Source organism: Portunus trituberculatus, chromosome 19 (genome assembly GCF_017591435.1).
Source record: "Portunus trituberculatus isolate SZX2019 chromosome 19, ASM1759143v1, whole genome shotgun sequence".
NCBI lineage: Eukaryota > Metazoa > Arthropoda > Malacostraca > Decapoda > Portunidae > Portunus > Portunus trituberculatus.
In genome coordinates, this window is record NC_059273.1 from 15,263,090 (window position 1) to 15,273,089 (window position 10,000).

The window sequence follows — 10,000 nt, forward strand, 5'->3', positions numbered from 1 at the left end:
ATAGGCATTACCGTAAAAAAAAAAAAATATCCAATGGAAGATTATCCAAACCGCTGCTGGTGAATAACTTCAAGAAACACGACTAAGAATAGACTTGATCGATACTTTACTCTATCTCTGGGCTCCTCTTGTATGTTTTTACTTCTCTCTCTCTCTCTCTCTCTCTCTCTCTCTCTCTCTCTCTCTCTCTCTCTCTCTCTCTCTCTCTCTCTCTCTCTCTCTCTCTCTCTCTCTCTCTCTCTCTCTCTCTCTCTCTCTCTCTCTCTCTCTCAACATACATCGTACTCTATTCACAGCTTACCCTATCTCTAACTTTATTCTAATTATGATTCCAGAATTCATTAAGTCAACATTAGAGAAAAGGTGAGTGGTCCCCTGCCCGGGTGCCAGTGTTCACATCTCACACGCTCGCAAACTTTATCTTTCACGTAGAAGCGAAAACTGACAAACAGCAACCGGGGAGTTTCCATCATTACGAGTACCAATTATTGACAGACGTGCCACATTAAAGTTGCCTGCACTTAATTTCACTCCTGGGATGACGATCTGAGGGACATGTTCTGGTGTGGAAATACTATTAATCTTATTAGTATTTAGATCTTCTGCTACTCATCATTTTTAACTGGCTAGTCACAGAGGAGTAGGTCAGTAGTGTAACGTAAACGCAGAAGAACCAAGCTTGATGGAACTGTAGTTTATTCATGCATTCAAGGGCGATATTGAATACATTTCCTGGACTATTAGACACACTGAATATTTCACCGCTAACGCTATGAAAGTGCAAGGAATGGGAAGTGTCAATATTATAAAATTCCCATGAAACTATTTCTTATTTTAACATTACGACAAACATAAGAGTAACGCCGTCTAGAATGTAACGTAATTTTTGCTTGAAAGAAAAAAAAAAAAGAGAAAAGACAAAGAGATACAATGCTAGAAGTGATGGAGAGAGAAAATCATTCTTCTCATACCTCCAGCTCCACTCCTCGTACCTGGCTACTCTTCACGTGCAGTACCCAGCGTCCCGGGGAAGGTAATTCTTTCCCTTACGTCTTCCGCAACACTCGTCTGGCGCCGCACTGTGGAGACCTCTGGGTTTAAGAGACTGGTCCTTGTTTGCACAGGGCAGCTTGATAACCTTACGCTTCTTGCTTGAGTGCCATTACCGTCGGCCTTTAAACTTTTAAGGTCTTCGTCATCTTGATACTTGCACGGTAGCTGGCTGGGAGCATGCACGTATCTCTTATCCTGAGGCACTGAAGTGTAAATAACAGTTTCATATTTTTCAAACAACGTGCTTAAGACTTTCTTGTGTGTTTCGTCTCGAGGGAAAGGCGGCGTCACGTTGCTTACTATTTAAACGTGTGTGTGTGTGTGTGTGTGTGTGTAATTCACTGTTTGATCTGCTGCAGTCTTTGACGAGACAGCCAGACGTTATTATCCTACGGAACGAGCTCAGAGCTCATTATTTCTGATCTTCGGATAGGCCTGAAACCAGGCACACACCACACTCCGGAACAACAAGGTCACAACTCCTCGATTTACATCCCGTACCTACTCACTGCTAGGTGAACAGGGGCTACACGTGAAAGGAGACACACACAAATATTTCCACCCGGCCGGGGAGTCGAACCCCGGTCCTCTGGCTTGTGAAGCCAGCGCTCTAACCACTGAGCTACCGGGCCGTGTGTGTGTGTGTGTGTGTGTGTGTGTGTGTGTGTGTGTGTGTGTGAGAGAGAGAGAGAGAGAGAGAGAGAGAGAGAGAGAGAGAGAGAGAGAGAGAGAGAGAGAGAGAGAGAGAGAGAGAGAGAGAGAGAGAGAGAGAGAGAGAGAGAGAGAGAGAGAGAGATTTAAACGAGAGAGAGAGAGAGAGAGAGAGAGAGAGAGAGAGAGAGAGAGAGAGAGAGAGAGAGAGAGAGAGAGAGAGAGAGAGAGAGAGAGAGAGAGAGAGAGAGAGAGAGAGAGAGAGAGAGAGAGAGAGAGAGAGAGAGAGAGAGAGAGAGAGAGAGAGATTTTACTGTCTTACTTAAAAATAATGTAAAAATAAAAGAATCTAAACCCCACAAACTATACTATAATTTGTAAAACATCATTCAAACAAGGAGACCGGATACTTGAAATAAACTTTCGGTGAAATAAATATTACTTTTTTTAAATTGGAAACATAATGACATGTATTCCCTAACCTGACGCACTTTTTATGCTAGAGGGCTAAGCTGGGTGACAATTACTATCTCATTTCTAAGATTTTGTACCACTAATCACTCTTATTTACCCGCAAGATTTATATTTACATCAGTTTTGTACCTTTGAAAGTGAGTTATCAAGAAAAAGACTCGGTAAAATACCACTCGTAAATTTATCTGCGGAATTACTAAAGTGATCAGAGATAGTGACTTGTCCACTGAGAGAAGATAGTAACTGAATAGATAATACATAACTGAATAGGAAATACCAATTTTGTTTTTCAGAACAGTTGAACGAAAATAAACTAGGAATCAAACTTCAGATTGAATTAATCACTGAAATGTCAACCAGTCTCTCTCTCTCTCTCTCTCTCTCTCTCTCTCTCTCTCTCTCTCTCTCTCTCTCTCTCTCTCTCTCTCTCTCTCTCTCTCTCTCTCTCTCTCTCTCTCTCTCTCTCTCTCTCTCTCTCTCTCTCTCTCTCTCTCTCTCTCTCTCTCTCTCTCTCTCTCTCTCTCTCTCTCTCTCTCTCTCTCTCTCTCTCTCTCTCTCTCTCTCTCTCTCTCTCTCTCTCTCTCTCTCTCTCTCTCTCTCTCTCTCTCTTTTTTTTTTTTTTATTTAAACAAAACTTAATACAAAGGAACATGTACCCAAAGGCGCACTGTCGTGTGCTACCTATTCTAAGGGTACTACAATCTATTTCTCTACAATATTTACAAGACTTAAAAATAGATAATATACAAGATGGTCAGCATGTAAATGGAGCACTATTCGTTTCACTTCACTAGCACTATTCACGCACTGCACTACACTGAGTGTCACGTCACAAAGAGTGTCAGAGGAGTTGGCAGTGTCTGTCTCCACTTATGTGCCATCAGTTTGACACTGTGTGTGTTCATCTCCTGGACGTGAGGCACCGCGGCCGTGAACAAGTTCCACATCCTGGAGACGCGTCCTGCGAAGGTGCGTTGATGCTGACACCCGTGGGATCGCGGCACCTCTACGGCGTCACCACCATTGAGCACCGTTCTCGTGCTCCGTGCGGTGACTCTTAGAGGATGACGCAGCCCTGCCAGATGTGGCACTCTTTGCACCTGTGCCTTATGGAACACTACGATCGCCGCCACGTCTCTGCGGTGTTCCAGTGAATCAAGGGGACGCTCAGGCTCTGGGTGAGGTGGTAGTGCAGCATCTACTAGCCGTATGGCGCGGCGTTGGATGCTGTCCAGTCTCCTTCTGTGTGTGGCGGCACAGGACATCCAGGAGAGAGCTGCGTATTCAAGGTGGGGCCGCACCTGTGCCTTGTACAGCAGCAGTCTCCCCTTCCTGTCGAGGAAACTGGCGATCCTTCTGAGAGCGGAGATCCTGTGAGAGGCTTTCTTGGCAATGGTTTTGACATGCCTGTCAAACCTCAGCCCTCGATCCACCTCCACTCCAAGTATCTTGACGTCATCTTGGGTGGGAGAGCAACGCCAAAGACAACTTTCCTGCCATTGCTGCCATGGCGGCTGGGGACCGAGACAACCATTGCTTGTGTCTTCTCCGGCGCGAATGTCACTTGCCAGCGAGCACCCCACTCCTTTATCACTCGTAGCTGCTGATTGATGGCCTCAGCAGCCCGCCCACTGTCCTGGCGTGGATAGGTATAGGAGAGGGTGCAGTCATCAGCATAGGCCATGACTCCTGGCAGTAGCTGGAGAAGATCATCCACGTAGATATTCCACAGGGTGGGCCAAGAATTGAACCCTGTGGCACTGATGCCTCCACAGGCAGGGACTCAGATGTTTGCCCGTTGACAACCACCTTGAGGCTTCTGTCCTGCAGGTAATTTCCCAGAGTCGTAGCAAGCCACCCTGGATGCCTTTAGCACGAAGCTTTTCTAGTAATCCGTTGTGCCATACTTTATCAAAAGCTCCTGCTATGTCCAAAGCAACCACTATAGTGTCCTTGCCGTCGTCGAGGGCGTCCTGCCAATGCCTGGTGAGAAGCATCATTAGGTCGGAGGTTGACCTTCCAGGTCTGAACCCAAACTGTTGGTCTGAGAGGAGGGCATTGTCCTTGAGATGGCTACACACCACCTCTGCCACGACCCTCTCAAACACTTTACCCACCACTGACAACAGGGATATGGGTCTGTAGTTTTTGGGTCCGTCCTGGAGCTTTTTGTGTGCAGGAACTACTCGAGCCTCCTTCCACACTGAAGGCCAGACGTTTTCCCGTACACAAGTTGTGAACTTGGGTGAGAGGGCAGCCAGTTCCTGGGAGCATCGCTTCAGCAGGTGCGGGCTGATGTCATCAGGGCCGGTGGCTTTCTGTGTGTCCAGCCCCGCAATAATCGCTTCACCTGCTGATGCGTCACCTCCACCATGGTGACAGTCTTCTCACATTGCTGGACCAGCTGAGGCGGTGGCTGCTGTGGATTCCCGACCTTCATTTTCCAGCAAACAAGGAAGCCAGCAACTGTGCCCTCTCCTTACTGCTGGTGGCGACAGTACCGTCCTGCTTGCTGAGGGAGGATGGATTCTTGGTGGCCAGTTCCTTGTTTGTCCTTAACAAGAGACCACCAAGTTTTGTTTCCTACGCCAGTGCCACACAGTTTCCGGCGCAGGCTTTCCTCCCACTTTTTTAAGGCCCACTTGCTGGTTACCACCATCCTCCTGCATGCAGCCCTGTGCAGGTCCTTGTTGCGCCGAGTCGGGTTCCTCTTGTAGCGGAGCCAGGCAGCATACTTTGCCTCGGCAGCAACACGGCAACGGTAGCCAAACCATGGCTGATCCGTCGATCTGGTGGTGTATTCCCTGTGTGGGACGTGGCGTCTCTGGAGGGCGAGAAGGTGAGAGGTGAGTGCAAGTGCTTCACTCTCTGCTCCTCCCTGTAGCAGAGTGGCCCATGGGGTGTGGGTCAGGTCGCGGCGCAGGGAAGCCCAGTCTGCTTTGTTCCACAGCCAGATGGTGCGGGTGGTGGCCTCGTCCTGAGCCACGCCCACTTCCAGCTGTGTCAGTACAGCGTGATGGTCAGAGCTGCCCACGAGCCCCAGCTGATGACACTGAAGCTTGTCTTCCTGGTAGTCTGAGATGACAGGGTCTAATGTCCCTCCTCGTTCATGTGTGGGGAAGGTGACATGATCTGTCAGACCCTGCACCTCAGGAGATTCTCGTAGGCGTCTCTTTCCAGGTGGTGATTGAGATCCCCCACAATCAGCACGTGGCTGCAGCTGTGTGCCATCATCAGGTTGTCTAAGGTCTCAGTCAGGTACAGAGTGAGTCAGGCCCTTGTCGCGGGGGGCGATACAGGGCACACAGCAGGAGGGCTGAGCGGTCTGCCAGCATTACTCGGAAGTACATCATCTCCATCATTGGAGGCGTGTCTATGTCGAGTAGCTGGGCCTGCATTCCTTCCTTGAAGCAGACAGCCACTCCACCTCCTGTTCGCTCCTGTCGGTCCCTCCTCACCCAGTGGGTGAAGCCCTGCATCCTGCCATACGTGGGCTCCACCTCACTGTTCAGCCATGTCTCGGTCACCACAACAACGTCTGCATTGTGTCGTTGCACACAGTTGTGGTATAAGTCTGCAAGGTTAGTCCGGAGACCACGGACGTTGCTAGAGACGACCTTTAGTTGGCGGCGGGGCAAGCTGGCTGTACCATGGTGAGGGATGGTAGTGAGCGAGGCCTGCTAGTCCGAGGTGGTGGTTAGGGTCCGCGGCCGACTGCTGGTACTGGTGAAGAGGGTGGTCCACTGCCGCCCCTGGTTCTGATTCCAGATACCAGGCTGAGGAAGGAGTGGGCGAGGTTGTGGCAAGGACTGAAATGAAGTGAGGGGGTGGGCGGGCTGAGGCGCTGCAGGTGGGAAGGGTGTGGCTGTGTATCTTTCCACCGTAAGAAGCCGCTGTAGGAGACGCTCCTGACGTAAATCGTCAGTTCTGGCGTGGCAAGTAGCAGAAGTGTGTCCTTTCCGTGAGCAGTACTCACACACTTTTGCCTTGGCTCGCTTTTGTGTCTGCTTGGTGGCCTGGTGAGTCCTCAGTCCTTCGCTGGACACCCTCCTCGCGTCCTGCTGCACTTCCCTCTTAGATTTCTTTTTTCTCCAATCTCCTGAAGTGGTCTGAGGAGAGGTTCGTGGGCGAACAGAGGCACCGCGATCTACTCCGTTCGCTGTGTTTATGGAGGAAGAGTCCCTGCTGCTCTGTGTGGCGGTAGACGTGGTAGTGAGTACCGAGCAGTCACTCTGTGTGGCAGAAGGAGTGACAGTGGACGTTGGGGAGGTGTCACAGTCGCTCTGTGTGGCGGTGGAAGCAGTGGAGGTAGGCGGAGCGGTCGTTGTTTCCCGGGCAGGCGAAGGGAAGGTGGAAGTGGAGAAAACAGCTCCGTACCGGATCTCTCTCTCTCTCTCTCTCTCTCTCTCTCTCTCTCTCTCTCTCTCTCTCTCTCTCTCTCTCTCTCTCTCTCTCTCTCTCTCTCTCTCTCTCTCTCTCTCTCTCTCTCTCTCTCTCTCTCTCTCTCTCTCTCTCTCTCTCTCTCTCTCTCTCTCTCTCTCTCTCTCTCTCTCTCTCTCTCTCTCTCTCTCTCTCTCTCTCTCTCTCTCTCTCTCTCTCTCTCTCTCTCTCTCTCTCTCTCTCTCTCTCTCTCTCTCTCTCTCTCTCTCTCTCTCTCTCTCTCTCTCTCTCTCTCTCTCTCTCTCTCTCTCTCTCTCTCTCTCTCTCTCTCTCTCTCTCTCTCTCTCTCTCTCTCTCTCTCTCTCTCTCTCTCTCTCTCTCTCTCTCTCTCTCTCTCTCTCTCTCTCTCTCTCTCTCTCTCTCTCTCTCTCTCTCTCTCTCTCTCTCTCTCTCTCTCTCTCTCTCTCTCTCTCTCTCTCTCTCTCTCTCTCTCTCTCTCTCTCTCTCTCTCTCTCTCTCTCTCTCTCTCTCTCTCTCTCTCTCTCTCTCTCTCTCTCTCTCTCTCTCTCTCTCTCTCTCTCTCTCTCTCTCTCTCTCTCTCTCTCTCTCTCTCTCTCTCTCTCTCTCTCTCTCTCTCTCTCTCTCTCTCTCTCTCTCTCTCTCTCTCTCTCTCTCTCTCTCTCTCTCTCTCTCTCTCTCTCTCTCTCTCTCTCTCTCTCTCTCTCTCTCTCTCTCTCTCTCTCTCTCTCTCTCTCTCTCTCTCTCTCTCTCTCTCTCTCTCTCTCTCTCTCTCTCTCTCTCTCTCTCTCTCTCTCTCTCTCTCTCTCTCTCTCTCTCTCCTCTCGACTTTCCAATTCACCTCGTTGGCCGCAACTTGGTCATGAAAGGAAGGAAAACAGTTTTTCATTTCATTAAGAGTGCAAATGGACGTGTGTAACTTTAAGAAATCTAAGCATCTCTTATATTCCAAGTTTTGCACATCAGGGCGGTTGTCAATCAGAAGCATCGGGTATGATAAGTGTGTCTAGATAGAGACGCCACGCTGCATGAAGCACTAACGAAGTCTCCACATGGCCGACCCTGCTTTGAAATTAGTGTTGTGTTCCTTTCATTAAACAGGAGCAGTCTGATTTGTCGCCGAGAATTGCTGGTCATATTACGTCTCCCGCAGAGAGAGAGAGAGAGAGAGAGAGAGAGAGAGAGAGAGAGAGAGAGTGGAGGGAATTTACAGCGAATACACACCCCACAGTGAATACAATATGCACCAATAAGCACCAAACTATTAGACGTCCAGTACAGCATTTTCGATTTGCTGCACGCACACATCTACACACACACACACACACACACACACACACACACACACACACACACACACACACACACACACACACACACACACACACACACACACACACACACACACACACACACACACACACACAGTATGGCAGTACTTTTAAATAGTAAATTTTAGGAGGTCTTTACTAAGGAATCCAAATTTGAAAGACCACAGGGTAATAGAGAGACTGTCCATATGAAAGATTAAAGTAACCAAGCTTGAAATAAAAGAGTTGATGACGGAATTAGATGAGCAGAAGGCAATGGGACCGGATGAAGTCTCAGGCAGAATATTAAAAGAATGTAGATAAGAACTAGGAAGTCCTATATACAACATCATAAAATGCTCAATAGAAAATGGAACAGTACCAGTAGAATGGAAAAGAGCTGAGGTGGTTCCCATATATAAGAGCGGAAGGAAGGAAGAACCTTTAAATTACAGACCGGTATCACTAACTAGTGTAATATGCAAGATGTGTGAAAGAGTAATAAAGAAACAATGGATTGAGTTTCTTGAAGACAACAAATTATTATCAAATAGCCAATTTGGTTTTAGAAAAGGTCGGTCGTGTGTAACAAATTTATTGAGTTTCTACTCTAGAATAGTTGATAAAGTACAAGAGAGAGGGATGGATTGACTGTATTTATTTAGATTTAAAAAAGGCGTTTGATAAAGTGCCACATGAAAGATTACTATGGAAGTTAGAGGAGAAGGGTGGCTTAAAAGGAAGCACATTGAGATGGATGGAAAATTACTTGAAGGGGAGAGAAATAAGGACGATAGTTAAAGATATGAAGTCCAAGTGGAGAGCAGTAGACAGCGGAGTGCCACAGGGGTCAGTATTGGCGCCAATACTTTTCTCATATATATAAACGACATGCCAGAGGGAGTGAACAGCTACATAAATCTGTTTGCGGACGATGCGAAACTGTGCAGAGTCAAAACAAAAAGAGGATTGTGAAATACTGCAGGAAGACTTAAACAAGATCTGGAAATGGAGTAAAAAATGGGAGATGGAATTCAATGTGGACAAAAGCCATGTCATGGAAATGGGAAAAAGTGAAAGACGACCAGTGGGAATCTATAAGATGGGAGATGGAGTAGAACTAGAAAAAGTAAAAAGGAAAAGGACTTGGGAGTGACGATGGAAGAAAACAATCAACCGGTAAGCCATATTGATAGAATTTTCAGAGACGTATAATTTGCTAAGGAATATTGGATTAGCATTTCACTATATGGACAAAGAAATGATGAAGAAATTGATAAGTACTAAAATAAGACCCAGATTGGAATATGCAGGAGTTGTGTGGACCCCATAAAAAGAAACACATAAGAAATTGGAGAGACTACAAAAATGGCTACAAGAATGGTTCCAGAATTTAAAGGGATGACATATGAGGAGAGACTAAAAGCTATGGATCTACCAACCCTGGAACAGAGAAGAGAGAGGATCTGATACAAGTTTATAAATTGATTAACGGAATGGATCAAGTGGATAATGAGAAACTAATCCTGAGAGAAGAATATGACATTAGAAGCACAAGATCGCATAGTAAGAAACTGAGGAAGGAAGATGTCTGAGAGATGTTAAAAAATATAGTTTCCCGCAAAGATGTGTTGAGACTTGGAACAGTTTGAGTGAGGAAGTGATGTCAGCAACGAGTGTGCATAGTTTTAAAGAAAAATTGGATAAGTGTAGATATGGAGACGGGGCCATACGAGCATAAAGCCCAGGCCCTGTAAAACTACAACTAGGTAAATACAACTAGGTAAACACACACACACACACACACACACACACACACACACACACACACACACACACACACACACACACACACACACACACACACACACACACACACACACAGTTAATAGCTTGGTGATGGCAGTAACATAACAAGCACTTCCAATATACACAAGCTCAGGCAGGAGGCAAACAACTAAGCTCTAGTACACTAAGCGAGAGAAATAATTGCACAGTAACATACTTCTTTGCTTTTCTGTGGTCGTAAATTTGCATTGATTTGTTAATATCTAGTTTTGCTGCATGAGGGAACTGACGATTCTCATATATATTGTTTTTTATATCTAAATTGT